The sequence below is a fragment of the Antechinus flavipes genome, chromosome 3, assembly GCF_016432865.1.
Source record: "Antechinus flavipes isolate AdamAnt ecotype Samford, QLD, Australia chromosome 3, AdamAnt_v2, whole genome shotgun sequence".
NCBI lineage: Eukaryota > Metazoa > Chordata > Mammalia > Dasyuromorphia > Dasyuridae > Antechinus > Antechinus flavipes.
The window spans coordinates 522,629,235-522,649,055 of NC_067400.1; the positions used below are offsets into that span (position 1 = coordinate 522,629,235).

Consider the following 19,821-nt stretch of genomic DNA (forward strand, 5'->3'; position numbering starts at 1 on the left):
TTACTTTTTAGGTGTTATCTATCTTAACTGACACTTACCCTATCAGAAAGGGTCTCCAAGTTATCAGTGTTCCCATTTTACAGATGAAGAAACTGAGACTCAAAGAAATTAAATAAATTGCCTGTTGTCATATAGCTAGTATTTATATCAGGATTTGAATTCTGGTCTTCCTTCCTCTAAGACCAACACTCTTCTTCGTAGCAACCTTTTCAACATTGAAAGCCAGTGATGACAATAACTTTGAGATAGGATCTCCAGATATTACAAATGAGGAAACTGAGGCTCAGATTAAATGGCTTGTTTTTTGTCATACTGTTAATGTCAAAGAAAGGATATGAACTCAAGTCTTCTTCCCCCAACACTAGCATCCTTTTCATGGCAAACTTTTAGATAATAGAAGGTAATATGATATTTAAGTGGCTTTTTTTGGAAAAATTAAAATTTTTTTGTTAGATGTTATAAAGTTTTTATTAGATTCATATGGCATCTCTGGCAAGACTCTGATAAGCTAATTGTGGTAATTATAATTACCACATAATTAATAAGCCTTAAAATTTGTCTTAATCCTATAGAAATCCAAGATTGAATGAAGATTATAGAATGATGTCCAAACTAAAAACCTGTTATAGCCATAGGCATATTTCATGTAAAGGAAGATGATACCAGATCAATATCAGGTCAACTTTCCATGGGCTTGCTCTTTAATTTGCTTTTCTGACTAGTGGGGATAGATTTGTACTTACAAATGATCCTTTGTAGTTCTTCTTTAGGACCAATAATATACATTTGTAAGATCACTGGCCAAAATTAAATGCATTTGTAAATAATAGCTAACATTTATATGATGCATATAGTAATGTTCCAGGCACTATGCTAAGTACATTACATTTGTATTCTCATCTAGCTAGGAAATAGTTATCATTATTTCCATTTTACAGATGAGAAAACTGAGACAGACAGGTTAAGTGATTTGTCCAGTGTCACACAGCTAGTTAAGTGTATCCAAGACCAGATTTTAACTCAGATCTTCCTGACTCCAGGCCCAGTGCTCTATTCACTACACCACCTAACTGCCCAATTTCTAGCATCCAAAGTATGTAAAGAAAATTAATTTCCGCCCTTCTCAAACCTGTGTTCTTGGCTACACAAGTACCAGCCTCTAAACCGCAATTGCATATCCTTTGAAAACTGATGTGCCACAGTGACAACTCCTCTCCTACACCTTGAAGTTGGAGAAACTGGTGATGAACCAGCATCACTATGGTTAAAATGAGGGAAGTAATGTCCAACTTTTCTCCCCTTTCCTAATAAGATCACATTTATAATATGTCATACAGTTAGTTCTACATATTCGTTTTGAGAAGGATATTAATAAGCTGGACTGCTTCTAGAAGAAAATGACCTAGAGGGGACTGGAGACCAAGCCGAATAAGAACTATTTTAAAAGCTGAAGTTATTTAGATGGATAAAGAAAAGATTTGCTGAAAAGAATTTCAGGCTTTAAATATTTGGGAAGGAGAGGGCAGATTACCTGGGGAGCAGAACTAAGACCAGTGACGAAGTCACAGATAGCCATTAGATTAATTAGATTAGATTAGATTAGATGTATTGTTAAGAAAAAAACTTTCCAACAATGAGAATTTTCTAAAAGGACTGGACTTCTTTGGAAAGAAATGAATTTCCTTTCACCTAGAGTTCTGTTCAGATAGATTATAGAAATATAAATGTAGAGCTGTACAGGACAGTGATGGATGACCACTAATAGTTTCTAAAGGAATTTCATGCAGTAAATTGTATTAGACAAGTTCTGAGCTCCTTCCAACTTTGATTCTCTGATTCTGCTCCTCCCAATCAGGTTAGGAAATATATCCTATTTTCCTAAGCTCACACGTCTCTCTGATTTACTTGGACTTGATGGCAGCATCCGGCCCACAGATCAATTAAGATCAGGCCTGTTGCCCTCCCTTTACAATGCAGTTGATCAGATTGGGCAAAATTCAATAGTGTCCACCATCATAACCAGTGATTCTCTGATGGTATGCGTGGGTCTGGAAGGAATTGTTACCTGGGCATCTCCTCAAGTGCTTTCAGTTTTTCCCTTGTGTGGATACCACACCCTCAAATTTTTTTATACATGCTAAAAGCTTCTCTGACACACAACATTTGGCCCATAATAGATGCCAGTCTTTAAGCAAACTGCCAGGTTATAAAATGCAGGAGGTTAAAAATCTTATTTTAGTTTCCCTGTATTTCCTCAGTGTTATATAGTGCAAATCCATTTGCTTTTACAAAAATATACTCTCTACAGTACTCAGCTTAAAATGTCTGTGAACTCTACCTAAAATGAAATGACTTCCAGTCTATCAAATATACTCCATTATCTCCTGCTTCTGTCCCTTTTCTCACACAATTCTTCCCCTCTTCTTTTCAATCATTATTAATCAAATTATTAATTCATCTTTTGAACTCCATCTCTTCCAAGAAACCTATCCTGATTTCTCCCATAACCTCTCTTTCAAAAATCCCTTCCTTAAGCATTTCTTGTGTGTTTATCACATTCTAAGTCATATTTTAGTCTGTATGGGTCCTAATCTCCCTCAAAAGACTATAAACTGCATGGCTATAGAGACTGCCTTGTTGATTAGTTATTTATTGTAAAACAACTTGAGGTGCAGAGGAAGGGAGTATCAGACTTGGAGTCAAGGAGACCTAAATTCAAGTCCTACCTCAGACACTAATTATGTGATCTGGGTAAGTAATTTGATCTCTTTCAGCCTCGGTTTCTTCATCTATTAAAAAAGGGGACAATAAGAGCACCACCTCTCAGGGCTGTTATAAGAATTAAATGAGAGACCATTTGTACAGAGCTTTGTAAACCATAATATGCTCTATAATTGCTCATTACTATTTACAAAGTATATTCTCACAATTCGCTGAGTTTTGAAGTAGATTATCCTTGTTTACAGATGATAAAACTGATACTCAGAAAGGGGAAATGATCAGGTCCTCAATCTGTCACTTACCAGATATGTGATGCTGTTCATGTCACTCTATGAATCTGTTTCCTCACCTATAAAAACTAGTAGAATAAGTCTGCATTACCCATTCACAGAAATGTTGTGAACACAGAGTGAAAACACTTTATAAAATTTTTAACTGTTCTAAAAATGGGAATCATAATTGCTTTTTCTTTGTATTTGCCCCATTGCTGAGAACATTACCCTTCAATACCATAGTAAGCATTTGATCTTTGCCAAACTATGTTGAATTAATATGAACCTTTTGACAGATGAAATGAAAAGAAGAACCAAGAATATTTGGGGAGGACAAATGTCATTTGGCAAGTGATTAATAAGAACTTGCCTTCTCTTTGCAGCTCGCTCTGTCCCCCCCCCCATTAAATACACTTTCAAAGTGTTCTGTCAAAGCAGCTAATTTCATCTGTGAAAGGAACTCTCTCACAGCTTAGTCCTTCTAAGCCCTTCCAATATTTTGAAATATTTTCCTCTGTGATCAAGTCCTTCCTTTCTTCCCAGACCCCCCCAAGCTTCCTCCCAACACTGCTCTTTATATCACTCTAATGCACTTCTCTTATAAAAGTCTCTATTTAGTTCTCTTTTTTTCACATCTTGTCCTACTATGGTGTGATGGCAAGGAATATGCCTTATATAAGCTTTGTATGTACTTCAGTCTGTAAGCAGATCCCTTGTGGAATCTGACAAAATGAGAAAGGGGCAGACAGGGTCTCCTTGTGATGACAGTCAGCTGGCTCAAGAGTTGGTGGAAGAAACATACAGTTTGGGGACCAAATTATTTGTTCCATTGTAGATGCCAACAAAAGCTTCAGTCATCATGTTAGAATTTAGTGCCATCTGGAAAATGTGGTTAAAACCACAGTTATGTATCAACAGCATAATTGGAAAATGTTCACACTGTCCAGAAGAAAATAATTATTTTTTAAATATGATAGTCTGTTTACTTATAAATGGTAAAGGAACATGGACATTGACTCACCATTCTCAGTACTACAGAGGTCATTTAACTGCCTTCTCTGTTTAAGGCCCTTGGCTTAGCACCAGGGAGAGATGACAAAGGAGATACTCTCCCTCTCCCTAAAGAATCTACATGCTGATAGGAGGCAAGACATATGCACAGACAGTATACTTTGCATTTTTTTGGTGGCTCCTGAGCCATGTGAGGTAGTTCCTAGGAGAAAGAAGATAGAGCTAACCCGAGGGACTAGGAATGACTTTCTGTAGGAAAGCCTCTGCTGGTGAGAGGGAGGCAGCTCATAACTGTGGAAGAAATGCTTTACTGGATGTGGAGCAGAAGACCTGAGTTCGAGGCCCAGCTCCCCTATTTCCCAGCAGCGTGACTGTGGACTAATTACCTTACCTCTGAGCCTTGGTTTCCTATTTTGTCACATAGAGGTCAAAATTCTTGCCCACGCAACATCGCAAGATCATTGTAAGGAAGTTGATTCATAGGCTGTAAAGCATTGTAGAAACGAGAATTTGAAATTCCAGGCCCAGCCCTTGGTCTGGGATTTCTTCAGCAAAGTATAAAAGTGTCAAACTCGGGGGCTACATAGAGCTCCTACGTGCAACCATTTGAGTTTGACACCCCTCATAAAGGGACATTGTCATGAGCAAACTCTCATTACCACTGAACGTCAGCCATTTCTCTGCATTTTACAGAATTAGAAAGTGGCCTTGAGGACTAAGGGACTTGTCCAAGTACACGCCAGCTGATCTGTATCAGAGGGAAAACTTGAGCCCGAGTATTCCTGGATCCAAGGTTGATTCTATTTACTAGGCCACACTGCCTCTTATTCATTATTAATGCTCAGTGGTATCATTACTGGAAAAGAGCATGAATGGCACCAAGAACCCGCTACTGGACAGCAAGGAGCAGAGCCTGAAACTCAAAAACAGCTTCAAGAAGAGTCTAAGCCCTCTTTCCACACCAACCACTAAGATTATAAACCAGCATTTATAGATATTTCATGTGAAGAACTCCAGGTTGGCAAAGGAAATGATATCACTGGATCGGCACCTCAGAGGAAACAAAAGCCCACGTCAGAAAAACTGTGTTCTCATCAATCATGACACTGGTGAATGTGTTGGAAAAACTCAATAGCAGCATTCAGATCAAGTAAATAGTAGCTGAAAGGAGCAACAAAATCTAGACCCAAATGGAACAGCCCTCTGCTTGGCCACTACCCCTCCAGTATCATTTAGAGCTGAAGTGAAACCAGCAGTTGGGCCAAAATCTCTCCTGTGAAAAATAACCTTTTACCTGAACCTCAACTGGATGACATTAAAACAAAGTTGAGAGCAAAGGTTGAAATAATTGAACAAACAGAGAGTAGCTGGGGGAGCAGTTTGTCAGATCCCAAGAGCAACTGGGCAGTGATGATGACGACAGTCCCAGCAGCCAAGGGAAAGAGGCCCCCATGCTCTAGGCCTTCCCCCAAAACTCCTCACTGGCAGTTCAGTCACAGAAATCCTGTAACCATGGCATCAGATGGCTCGGGAAATAACCAGCTGATGAACAGCCTACAAAATGACTTAGAATTGGGTATGTCAGTGGCATCTATAACCAGCACTAAAGCTTCCTGCCTCCATCTCTGTGGGGAGACCACTCTGAAGCAGCAGGACACTGGCAGAAAGCTCATGATCAAGAAGAGTGCTTGGGGAATTAGTGGGTAGAGCTAAGCCTTATCAGATCCCAAACAGATCCCAGATACACTGGTATATATTCTGTGAATAATCTGTTTTAAAAGTTTTACTAGATCTGTAGAGTAAGTAACTGAGAGGATTTTGTGGTGGTGTTTGATTAATGATGTGAATGAAAAACCTAAACAATTGGGGTGGGGGGAAGTAGAAGGAGTGGGTCTTGGTTATTCAAAGCTTGAGTGATATAGTAGACTCTAGTTTGAACGTGTATCTTCATTGCTGAGGCAAATTATTTGGCCTTTGGGAGGAAAACAGCACCCCAAAGTGAATTAAAGCATCTTCAGATCATTGACCATGTGGAGATGAATGCTGACAGGTCAAGAGAGACAGGCTTAAGCATAAACTTTCAGAGGCAGAGACAATGTGTTATGGGATTTAGTCCAAGCCCCTCGTTTTTGTTTTTGCTTTTTTAATAATTTTTTTTAATCTTCAAAATATGTTCAAAGACAATTTTCAACATTCACCCTTGCAAAACTTTGTGTTCCAAATGTTTTCTCCCTCCATTCTCCTCACTCCTTCCCCAAAGAGAAATAAGCCAATATATGTTAAACATGTGCAATTCTTCTAAAAGTATTTCCACAATTATCATGCTGCACAAGAAAAATCAGATCAAAAAGGAAAATAAAATGAGAAAGAAAATAAAAAGCAAGGAAAGCACCAATAAAAAAGTGAAAATACTATATTGGGATCCACATTCAGTTCTCACAGTCCTTTCTGTGGATGAAATGGTTCTCTTTGTCACTAGACCATTAGAACTGGTCTGAATCATCTCACTGTTGAAAAGAGCTACATCCCTTCAGAATTGATCATCATATAATCATTGTTGCTGCTGTGTACAGTGTTCTCTTTTTTTTCCTTTTTTTTATTAAAGCTTTTTATTTACAAAACATATGCATGGGTAATTTTTCAACACTATCCCTTGCAAAACTTTCTGTTCCAAGTTTTTCCCTCCTTCACCCTATGCCCTCCTCTAGATGGCAGGTAGTCCAATACATATTAAATGTGTTAAATATATATATTAAACTCAATATATGTATACATATTTATACAGTTGTCTTGCTGCACAAGAAAAATTGGATCTAGAAAGAAAAAAACCTGAGAAAGAAAGCAAAATGCAAGCAAACATCAACAGAAAGCGTGAAAATGCTATGTTGTGATCCACACTCAGTTCCCACAAGTTCTCTCTGGGTATATATGGCTTTCTTCATCACCGAACAAATAGAACTAGTTTAAATCATCTCATTGTTGAAGAGAGATCAAAATTGATCATCGTATAGTCTTGTTGTTGCCATGTATAATGATCTCCTGGTTGCTCTCATTTTACTTAATATCAGTTCATGTAAGTCTCTCCGGGCCTCTCTAAAATCATCCTACTGGTTGTTATTTACAAAACAATAATATTCCATAACATTCATATATCATAATTTATTCATCCATTCTCCAACTGATAGGCATCTACTCAGTTTCCAGTTTCTTGCCATTACAAAAAGGGCTGCCACAAACGTTTTTGCAGATGTGGGTCCCTTTCCCTCCTTTTAAGATCTCTTTGGGATATAGGCCCAGTAGAAACACTTCTGGATCAAAGGGTATGCACAGTTTGATAACTTTTTGAGCAAAGTTCCAAATCGCTCTCCAGAATGGCTGGATGTATTCACAATTCCACTAATGTATCAGTGTCCTAGTTTTCCCGCATCCCCTCCAACACTCCGAATTATGTTTCCCTGTCATTCTAGCCAATCTGAGAAATGTATAATGGTTTCTCAGAGTTGTCTTAATTTGCATTTATCTGATCAATGATGATTCAGAATTTGTTGAGTTTAAAATGTGTACAGAACATTGATTTTGAGATATCTAATAATTGTTGATTGAGTACTAAACATTCAGAGAAGTTAATCTGGTCAGAAGAAGATTGCAGGTGTCTAGGTAGAGGCGCAGGACTCTATTACTTAACCCATTCTTGCATTTGGACATTACTATGGTGACAAAGAAGAATAAAATACACTTGAAGAAGATAATAAAGTTGAAACTCCTACATTCAAACTTCCAAGAAAAATAAGTATTGGTATCAGGCCATGGGAGAGCTCAAAAGGAATTTTAAAAATCAAATAAGAGAGAAAGAGGAAAAATTGGGGAAATAAATGAAAATGATGAAAAAGGAAGCACAAAAAGCCAATTAGGAGAATGCCTTAAAATATGGCAAAAAATGAAAAAGGAAATGCAAAAAGTTAATGAGAAAAATAATTCCTTCAAAGTTATAGTTCAGCAAATGGAAGCTAATGACTTCATGAGAAATCAGGAAAAAATAAAATAAACGAAAAGAATGAAAAAAGTGTAAACAATGTGAAATACTTCATCGGAAAAACAATGAACTGGAAAACAGATCCAAGAGAGATATTTTTAAAATTATTGTTCTACTGGAAAACTATGATAAAAAAATCTTTCAAGAAATTATCATGAAATATTTACTTAATATCCTAGAATGAGAAGATAAAATAGAAATTGAAAATCAAAAAAAGAAGAAAAAATAGTGATTCAGAACAGCTTTTCATATGACTAAAGATGGTTTCAATTTCTTCACCTGAAAATTGTCTGTTCATATCCTCTGACTATTTATTAGTTAGAAGATGGCTTGAATTCTCAAAAATTTGAGTTAATTCTATATTTTAGAAATGAGGCCTTTATCAGAACCTTTGAGTGTAAAAATGTTTTCCCAGTTTATTGCTTCCCTTCTAATATTGCCTGCATTAGTTTTATTTGTACCAAAACTTTTTAACTTAATATAATCAAAATTGTCTATTTTGTGATCAATAGTGATCTCTAGTTCTTCTTTGGTCACAAATTCCTTCCTCCTCCACAGAGGTGAAAAGTAAACTATCCTATGTTCTTCTAATTTGTTTGTAATATCATTCTTTTTGTCTAGATGCTGAACCCATTTTGACCTTATCTTGGTATATGGTGTTAGGTGTGGGTCAACACCTAATTTCTGCCGTACTAGTTTCCAATTTTCCCAGTAGTTTTTTGTCTGATAATGAGTTCTTATCTCCAAAGCTGGAGTCTTTTGGTTTGTCAAACACAAGATTACTATAGTCATTGACTGTTTTGTCCTGTGAATCTAATTTGTTCCACTAATCAACTACTCTGTTTCTTAGCCAATACCAAATGGTTTTGATGACTACTGTTTTATAATATAGTTTTAGATCTGGTACAGCTAGGCCACCTTCATTTACTTTTGTTATTTTTTCTAGGTCAATAAAATAGTTTCTTGAGATTTTGATTGGTGTAGCACTAAATAAATAGATTAGTTTAGGTAGTATTGTCATCTTTATTATATTCACTCGACCTGTCCAAGAGCACTTGATATTTTTCAAATTATTTAGATCTGACTTTATTTGTGTGAAAAGTGTTTTGTAGTTTTGCTTATATAGTTTCTTACTTTCCCTTGGCAGATAGATTCCCAAATATTTTATACTATCGACAGTTGTTTTAAATGGAATTTTTCTTTGTATCTCTTGCTGTTGGATTTTGTTAGTGATGTATAAAAATGCTGATGATTTGTGTGGATTTATTTTGTATACTACAACTTTGCTAAAGTTGTGGATTATTTCTAATAGTTTTTTTCATTGATTCTTTAGGGTTCTTTAAGTATACCATCATATCATTTGCAAAGAGTGATAATTTGGTTTCCTCATTACCTACTCTTAATTCCTTTAATCTCTTTTTCTTCTCTTATTGCAAAAGCTAGCATTTCTAATACAATATTAAATAGTAATAGTGATAGTGGGCAACCTTATTTCACCTTTGTTCTTATTGGGAATGGTTCCAGTTTATTATCATTACATATGATGCTTGCTGATGATTTTAAATAGATGCTACTGACTATTTTAAGGAAAAGTCCATTTATTTCTATACTCTCTAGTATTTTTTAATAGGAATGGATGGTTGGATTTTATCAAATGCTTTTTTTGTATCTAATGAGATAATTGTATGTTTTTGTTAATTTGGTTATTGATATAGTCAGTTGTGCTAATAGTTTTCCTAATATTGAACCAGCCCTGCATTCCTGGTATAAATCCTACTTGGTCGTGGTGTATTTCCTGGGGATGATTTTCTGTAATCTCTTTGCTAATGTTTTATTTAAGATTTTTGCATCAATATGCATTGGGGGATTGGTCTATAATTTTCTTTCTCTGTTTTGTCCTACCTGGTTTAGGTATCAGTATCATGTCTGTGTCATAAAAGGAATTTGGTAGCAATCCTTCATTCCCTATTTTTTCAAATAGTTCATATAGCATTGGAGTTAATTGTTCTTTATATGTTTGGTAGAATTCACTTGCAAATCCTGGTCCTGGGAATTTTTTCTTAGAGAGTTGATTAATAGCTTGTTCTATTTCTTTTTCTAAAATGGTACTATTTAAGTAATTTATTTCCTCCTCTGTTAAACTGGGCAATCTGTATTTTTGTAGGTATTCCTTCATTTCACTTAGATTACCAAATTTGTTGACATAAAGCTGGGCAAAGTAACTCCGAATTGTTGCTCTAATTTCCTCTTCATTGGTGGAAAGTTTTCTCTTTTCATTTTTGAGACTAACAATTTGATTTTCCTCTTTCCTTTTTCTAATCACATTAACTAAAGGTTTATCTATTTTGTTGGGTTTTTCATAAAATCAACTTTTAGTTTTATTTATTAATTCAATAGTTTTTTTATTTTCAGTTTTATTAATCTTTCCTTTTATTTTTAGAATTTCAAGTTTGGTATTTGATTGGGGATTTTTAATTTGTTCTTTTTCTATCTAGCATTTTTAGTTGGAAGCCCAATTTATTGGTTTTCTTTTTCTCTATTTTATGCAAATAAGTATCTAGTGATATAAAATTTCCCCTTTTACCGCTTTGGCTGCATCCCACAAATTTTGGTATGTTGTCTCATTATTGTCATTCTCTTGGATGAAATTATTGATTGTGTCTAAGATTTGCTGTTTTATCCATTTATTCATTAGGATGAGATTATTTAGTTTTCAATTACTTGTTGGTCCATTTTCTCCTGGCCTTATATTGCATGTGATTTTTATTGCATCATGACCTGAAAAAAATGCATTTACTATTTCTGCCTTTCTGCATTTGATTTTGAGGTTTTTATGCCCTAATACATGGTCAGTTTTTTTTTATAAGTTCCAGTAACTGCTGAGAAAAAATTAACTCCTTTATGTCTCCATTTAATTTTCTCCAAAGATCTATCATATCTAACTTTTTTTAACATTTTGTTTACCTCCTTAACTTCTTATTTATTTTATGTTTCGATTTATCTAGTTTTGAGAGAGCAAAGTTGAGATCCTTCACTGGTATAGTTTTGCTGTCTATTTCTTCTTGCATCTCTTTTAACTTCTCCTCTAGGAATTTCCATGCTAAACCACTTGGTGGTTTAGTATTGATATTGCTTCATTATCTATGGTACCCTTTAGCAAGATATAGTTTCCTTCCTTATCTTCTTTTAATTAGATCTATTTTTTCTTTTACTTGATCTGAGATTGGGATTGCTACCCCTGCTTTTTTCCCTTCACCTGAAGCATAATATATTCTGCTCCAGCTCTTTACCTTCATTCTGTATGTATCACTGTTTTAAATGTATTTCTTGTAAACAACATATTGTAGGATTCTGGTTTTTAATCCAGTCTACTATCTGCTTCTGTTTTATGGGGAGTTCATCCCATTCACATTCACAGTTATAATAACTAATTTTGTATTTACTGCCATCTTATTTAGCCTAGATTATGCTTTTCTCTTTGCTATCCCCTTTCTTTCCTCCCCAGTATTTTGCTTTTGATGACTACCTCCTTTAAACAGTCTTTTAGAGCCCCTCTCCCTTTTTTACACCTTTTTCCTAATTCTTCAGTTTTCCCTTCTATTAGTCTTTCCCTTTCTTTTCCCCCTTTTCCTTCTACTTCCATATAAGGTGAAACAAGTTTCTTTATGATACCAAATATGTATGATAGTCTCTCTTTATAGCCAGATCTGATGAAAGATTCACACAATGCTCATCCCCCTCCCTTCTTTCCCTCAATTATAATGGGTTTTCTTTGCCTCTTTGTAAGTGTATTTTCTCTTATTTAATCTCCTTTTCCCTCTTCTTCCAGTATGATCCCCTTTCCCCATATTATCATAATAAAATTAGATTATGCCTACATTCTCTAAGTATACCCATAACAAAAATATAATTTTCAAGAGTTCTTTCCTTTTTACCTTTTTATGCTTCTCTTGAGTTCTGTGTTTGGAGATCAAATGTTTTGTTCAGTTCTGGTCTTTTCATTAGAAATAAGTGAAATTCACCTATATCATTGAATGTTCATTTTTTTCCCTGAAAAAATAATGCTCATTTTAACTGGATAGCTTATTCTTGGCTGTAATCCCAATTCCTTTGCTTTTTGGAATATAAGATTCCAGACCCCTTGATTCTTTAAGGTGGAAGCTGCTAGGTCCTGGGTAATCCTAATTGTGACTCTTCAGTATTTAAATTGTTTCTTTCTGACTGCTTGCAATATCTTTTCCTTGGTATGATAGTTCTGAAATTTAGCCACGATATTCCTTGGGGATTTAATTTTGGGGTCTCTTTCAGGAGGGGATCAGTGGATTCTTTCGATGGCTATTTTACCTTCTGATTCTAAAATGTCAGTTTTTTCTTTTATGATTTCCTGTAAGATAATGTCTAGGTTCTTTTTTTCATCATGGCTTTCAGGAAGCCAAATAATCCTTAGGTTGTCTCTTCTAGATCTATTTTCCAGGTCAGTTGTTTTTCCTATTTTCTTCTATTTTTTCATTTTTTTCTTTCTGTTTGACTGATTCTTAAAGTCTTATTGAGTCATTCATTTCCATTTGTTCAATTCTAATTTTAGTGTATTATTTTTTCAGTTACCTTTTTTAGCTCCTTTTGCAATTGGCCAAAGTTTTTTGTTCACTGCATTCTTTTTCCATTTTTTCCATTCCTTATTGCTCTCATTTCATTTCCCCATTTTTCTTCTAACTCTCTTTTAAGATCCTTTATGCAATCTTCGAAAAAAGCCTTGTGAAATGGGAACCAGCTCATGTTTCTCTTTGGGGCTTCTTCTGGAGTTACTTTGCCTTTAGGAACCTCAGGATTTGAGGTCTGTTCTTCTCTCCATAAAAGCTGTCTATGGTGAGAGTTCTTTTTTTTTTAATTTTTTATTCATTTTTTTTAAGGCTTGAGGTCTGTTCAATGCAAAGGAGTGACAGCTGCTTTAATTTGCCCTAGGGCAGTTTTGCTGATTGATTTCCAGTGCTGGGTAATAGTGGCTAGGTCCAGAGTTCTTCCAGGGTCAGTGGTTTACAATTTGTCTTTTACAAAAGGCAGATCTGCCAAACCACCCACTTGCAACCAGGACAGAGTAGCCTAAGAGGTTCACAGAAGATTCCGAGGTGCATGGAAGCTACCATGCTCTGGCTTCCTGCCCCAGCTTCTTGCCTCGGTTTCCCTATGTTGCAGCCTGGGATCAGCAGACTGTTCCCCTATCCATTTGAAACAGACCTGTTCAGAAGTTCTTCTAAAGTATCTTCTTCTAGAATTGTGTTGTACTCCAAATATTTGTGGATTTTTTTACTTCAAAACCAGTTTAAGGGTAAATCTACTGTTGGTTTGAGGGAAGGTCAGAGGAGGTCACAGAGAGTCCTGTCTGCTCTCCTCCATCTTGGCTCCAATCCCAGAAGTCCCTACAATGTTCTCTTGATTCTACTCACTTCAGTTAGCATCAGTTCATATAAGTCTCTCCAGGCCTGTCTGAAATCATCCTGCTGATCTTTGTTATAGAACAATAATATTCTATAACATTCACATACCATAACTCATTTGTCCATTCCACAACTGATGGGCATCCACTCAGTTTCCAGTTTCTTTCCACTAACGGGCTGCCATAAACATTTTTGCACATGTGGGTCCATTTCCCTCCTTTAAGATCTCTTTGGGATATAAACCTAGTAGAAACACTGCTGGCACAGTTTAAAAGCCCTTTGAGCATAGTTCTAGATGGCTCTCCAGAATGGTTGAATCATTTCACAACTTTACCAACAATTGTATTAGTGTCTCAGTTCTCCCACATTCCCTCCAATATTTATCCTTATCTTTTCTTGTCATCTTAGCCAATCTGAGAGGTATGAAATGGTATCTCAGAGTTGTCTTAATTTGCATTTCTCTGATCTACAATGATTTAGAGAACCTTTTCATATGACTAGAAATGGCTTTAATTTTTTTACCCGAAAATTTTCTGTCCCTACCTTTTGACCATTTATCAATTGGAGAATGCAAACACCTCATTTTCCAAAGGAAGGGAAGACAGGCAAGTAGTCTGTAAAAAAGATGGAATTGAAACCTAAAGCTCCGGCACTTCCTTTATTATAATATAATGCCACTCATTATATTTAAAATTCAAATATTTATTGAACATCTACTGGGTGCAGAGTTTAGATATCTTTGTACATAGAACAATCACATACAATATCTAGACTGGGAAAGTCAGAACTACAAATTTACTTTTAGTTTGAATTTGAGTCTGTAAAAGTTGGCTGTGTACAGAACAGAACGATCCTATGTGTAGGTGCAGTGACTGGATGAAACTGGAGGTTTAAGTACCACATTGATAAGAGAAACCCACAATCCCATGTTCCTCTTTCATTGGACATAATTGATTCACTGGACCTTAAAAGAAACTTTTATTTTTAAAAAAATAATAGGAATCAATGTGAGTAGTAGGAGTGAAGGATAGAGCTACTGAATGTATAGACAAGAAGTGATTTTTATAAAAGAATTGGAAACATCAAATGAGAGACCATAACTTTCCTTGATTTGGGAATTTCCTCCCAGGCTTTTACACAGCTACATTTAAGCCACAAGTCATATTTTTATATAGGTGGAAACAAAAAATAGACTTTCTTATATACAGATCTTCTGCAAAATGCTTAAAATACTGACAAAATGAAAAAAATTGTTCTAGGGCAGCAAAGCTCAGTTACAATTAAGGGTACTTTATTACGTATACAAGCAATGGGTCTCCATATAGTCTAAATAAACACCCATTGTCTATAATTAAAATACAGATTACTTAACACAAGAAAATTCTTTTATACTTGCTTTTGCTTGCTGGACATACAGATTTTAAATTAACTTCTGGCCTGCTACCTCCCTAATTCATGCCTCCTTTTCAACCCCACTATTCCCTTACCTGTTTTCTCTTCAATACCAGTTCTGAAATAGAAAGAGAATAATAGCTCAAAATTAAGTATTCTTTGGTTTTTATCCAAATTGCAGCCTTTTAGGTTAAATTTAATGGAATCTAAGAATGTTTTTATAATAGAATGATAATTTATTTATGATCTGTTGATAGTATTGACATTAGAGATGAACAGTACCATAATCTGTTTATATTGTTGCTGAAAAAATGGAATATTTAAATATTTCAATGCTATCATTAATTTGCCCAATTCTTTAAGCTAGATTTCAGTCATCCAGTCATAGATTTCATGTGTAAACTTTTAAATTTTAAATAAAAACAAATACTAAAAGAAACAGGAGGGACCTTATTTCTAATATCTCTAGTCAAGATATTTATTTGATAATTGTTGAAAAGGATAGTTTGAACACATTTTTTGCACATAGCACTATGATCAGGTATTCAAATATAGTAGACTGCTAGGGAAAATATGGAGGGCAGGACATGCCAATAATATGCATATTTTGAATGACAATTTGAATTTGGAAGCCATGGGTATTTTCTTTTTTTTTTTTAATATTTTGAAGCATTCAATGGAATTTTTCAAATTCTCTTTTCCCCTTTCCTCCCCCCATTTTGTGTTTCTTTAGAGATTAGTAATTATGGTAGACATCAAAAATGTCAGAAAGCCCATCTCTTGGAAATTCTTGTTATACAGTGTTTACATTTTATATCTAAAATCACAATAGGATTTGGATGTTAGCAAACTCAAGAGATTATTAGCTGAAACAAAAATTGATTATTAATTCTTCATTTGTCTTTTGCTGGTGACAACTTCATGTTTTCTGTTTCTAGTGTTTATATTTACTTATCTTTGGTGCTAGGAAAACTTTGAACTCCAGAATCCCCATTTCCCTGATTAAGGTAATAGATTCAGAAGAATTTATGTGTTATGTACTTATATGTTTTTCTGAAAAAAAATTCTCATGTGGATGTCTATTATTGTAAAAATTGAATTATTCCACTATGGTATAGTAAGTGGCATTTCAGAAATTCAAATATAGGTGAAGTAAAAAAACTAGTAGAATGATTTTACCACTTCCCCATTATCACTTTTTTCCCCAAGCTCATTTTTAACAAATTAAAGATATCTGATTATATAATTACAAGTTTTAAAATCTTGTGCTTAGCATTTTTTTCCTTTTTTTTTTTTTGCTGAGGCAATTGGAGTTAAGTGACTTGCCTAGGATCACACAGCTAGGAAGTGTTAAGTATCTGAGCCACATTTGAACCCAGATCTGCCTGACTTCAGGGCTGGTGCTCTATCCACTGCACCAACTAGCTGCCCCCTTAGCATTTATTTTCAAAGCTATTTTATCACAGGGTAGAAATATGCATGTTCACATTATGTAAAATATTTGCAGTCTAAAGTTTTATAGTTGACATTTTTTAAAAATCACTATGTTTAAATAAGAAATTAGAGTCAACAATCCTGAATACATCACACACACACACACACACTCTCTCTCTCTCTCACACAGTCACATATATTATTATTGATAATTATTATTGAACCTTAAATGGTAGGGAGATTTTGAGTAAGAATTGATTTGGGAAGAAAATGTTCCAGGACGGGGACACAATAGAAGCAAAGACACATATTTACACTATTTTTGAATGAATGCAGTTGTATATGTACAGTATTGGAAAGTGAGAGAGGAAAGGAACTTCGTTACTATATTTTACCAGAAGGCTTTCAAACGTATAGTGATTGATCAATGGCTTAATAACTCAAATTAGAGCTTATCTTTTTTAAATCATAATTCTCTATAAATAAATAATCATAGATAAAACTTAGCTCATCCTTTGGGATTACAAAGTATTTTTACACATATCACATTTGATGCAGATAATTATTATCTCCATTTTATAGATAAAAGAAACAAAGGCTCTATAAAGTCCTGACTTGTTAGATATATAATCAAGAAGCTTCCTATTCAGGGATGGTTTAAAGAAGAGGGCCAGAGATTGAAGCAAAATCAAAAAACCTGGGTTTGAGCAACTTATATATCTTAGGTGACTGACTTCCCCTCTCTATCTCTCAAGGTTCTCATCCATCAAGTAAAAAGGTTGGACTAGAATCTCAGTTCCTTTGCAGCTTTAAATTCTGTGAGTTCCTTTTAGTAGCCAAGGCCAAGTAAAGATTTAAACCCATCTGGCTCCAGGTCTAAGATTATTTGCATTACGTCAGACTGCTTTCCATGTAAATACATACGTGAGTCTGTGTGGATCTCTCCATAAGTCCTTTTCTATCACAACTTGAAGTTGCATAACCTGCCTCTCAGCTGAATTTAGGAGAAGTTACAAACCTAGAGTTGAACCAACAATGGCTGTCATTTTCTAAAAGAGAGATGAACTCTAGGAAAACATGACCTAGATACAAATTTTTAGTGTTAAATTTATTGTGAAGAGCGATTCTAATGATTTAGATAAGAGGTTAGATGCATTTCATACCTCAATCATTGGATTTATTCTCTTCCATAGCAGTAGTCCCCAAAGTCTTTGCTGTCTAATTGGATGGTTTTTTTTAACTATTCACTGATCTTTGGCCTCCAGAATAAAATATAAACTCCTTAACCTACCATCCAAGAAGCCTTTTACAGTCTGACTTCTAACTAAGCAACATAGCCTCATCTCACAATGATGTTCTTTCATTCTAGCCAAACTAAATTATTCATTGTTTACTCATCTCATTCTCTTTTCTTCTACCTCTGAGTGAGTCATCCCTCTTTTCTCTAATGCAATCCCTCCTGAAATCTCTTCCTTCAGGGCCCATATCATTTGCCATGTCAACCAGGAATCCTTGATTCCTCCTCCCTCCCCCCAATTCCTTCTTAATCTTCTAGCATACTTTTGTCTGAATCATGTTTTGTGTTCTTGTAACATTCCACCTTGTATCAAACTTATTTGTATATATGCTATAGAGCATAGGATTTAAAACTGGGACTCTGATCCAACCTCAACTTATAAATAAGAACTGAGACCCAGGAAGAGAGCATCTTCTGCCCAGGTCACATGAGCCTTAGTGACAGCTGGGATCTGAACCCAGGCCTTCTGCTGTCAATCCCCACCCTCTGGCAGCATCTCTTCTGACCCTCTTAATTTGTGAGCTCCTTGAGATCAGGGTCATATCTGTCGATGAATCCTGAAGCAACCCAGATGATGTGGAAAAAGTCAATGATTAATAAATATTTGCTATAATTCAGAAAATCACTCTTGAGGACAACAAGCAAAACCAGAATGATCCAAGTTTAGAAAGGTTTAGGAAAGACTTTTTTACTTCTAGCCACTTCTTCTGATGACAGATACCAGTTTCTGGACTGCTGATGGAGCTCTTTCAACAATAGAGGCAGTGTAGTAAGAGAACATCTCTCCTAATCTCCTTTCACAGATGAAGAAACTTGCACTAACTCCTATTTATTATGGTTTAAAGCAGAGATATCAAACTTGCAACCAGCAAAACTTTTTCCCAAGTGCACCCCAAACCAGATAAAACTATAATTGGGAAATGTGTGACAAAATTAATGCAGGAAAATGTAGATAATATTATTTTGTGGTTTTCTTAAATTAATATACAGCATACAGGGATCCATTTCTATATGAATTGTTTGTTTTGCTGAGGCAATTGAGGTTAAGTGACTTGTCCAGGGTCACACAGCTAGGAAGCATTAAGTGTCTGAGGTCAGATTTGAACTCAGGTCTTCCTGACTTCAGGGCTGGTGCTCTACCCACTGCACCACCTAAAGCTTAATAGCTTTTCTCTGGTGAAGTAATATGAGTGTTAAACTCCATTCTGCTGATGAGTAGAGTATGTCTAAGGTCATACAACTAATAAGAGACATCAAGTCAAGATTTTGGGAATAATAAAATCTTAGATCTGGAAGACTTCAGTATTATCCAGTTCTTGGCTGAAACATGGATCTTCTCTACAACTTGCTTCACAAGTAGTCATGCAGATTCTGTTTGAAGCTCTTTCTTGTAGAGAAATATGCTAATCATAACTATGGCATCCAGGCACCAGGTATGAAGTTCCTTCTGTGGGTAAATAAGAGAGCCAGGATTTGAACACAGATCTTCTGACTCAACATTCTCTGTCATACACCATGATGCTGCCTGGCTCTATAATTTTTCTTCTCATTATCTTTTGTTTTCATATTATAGTCTGGGGCATTTAATTACTTCCAGATCTTTTCAAGTGCTGTGATGTGGCTGGCTGACATCGGGATTCTCATGACTCCCTGATGTTTTCCCATTATCACCATCATTCATTAACTTGACTTTGTTCTGGTCAACTGTGAAATAAGCTTGTGGAGGAGAGACTTCATGAGAGAGCCACTCCTTGGATTAAAGATTCCCAGATTCCTTCCCTACTTTGCCGTCCACTGGTGCTAACAGCGCCCCACAGCTGTCATCTGTGTAAATGGAAGACATTCACAGAGGCCGTCCGCCAACCACCGGAGGCACAGACAGGTGGCATGATAAGGACTAAAGACTATCAGAGTGAGCTCGAGAGACCCGAGCTCACATCTAAACCTCATCCGTCCTCCCTGAAGGGCTCTCTGGGTCTAGGAGCAAGGCCCTTCTCTCTGAAGCTCGTTCTTCTCCTCTGTTATAGGGTGAAGGACATACTTATTATACCAGCTACTTCTCAGGGTTATTGTGAAGAATGTATTTTGTAAACCTGAAAGCACTGGAGAAAGAAAAGATAATGTTATTAGTCACCAAGGGCTCAAAGAATATCATCATGTTATAGTAGCTGTCAAGAAACATGACTTGTGAGAAGAAGGGATTGAAGCCATAGTTCTTGAAGAGAA

At 35.6% G+C, this 19,821-nt stretch overlaps 1 protein-coding gene and 1 pseudogene across 3 annotated transcripts in view; both read left to right on the plus strand.

The window, feature by feature from the left end:
• Positions 1-19,821, plus strand: part of FCHSD2 (FCH and double SH3 domains 2) — a 365,055-nt gene that overhangs the window by 316,741 nt on the left and 28,493 nt on the right. The window lies entirely within an intron of this gene.
• On the plus strand, positions 4,563-6,679 carry LOC127555111 (ELL-associated factor 1-like; annotated as a pseudogene).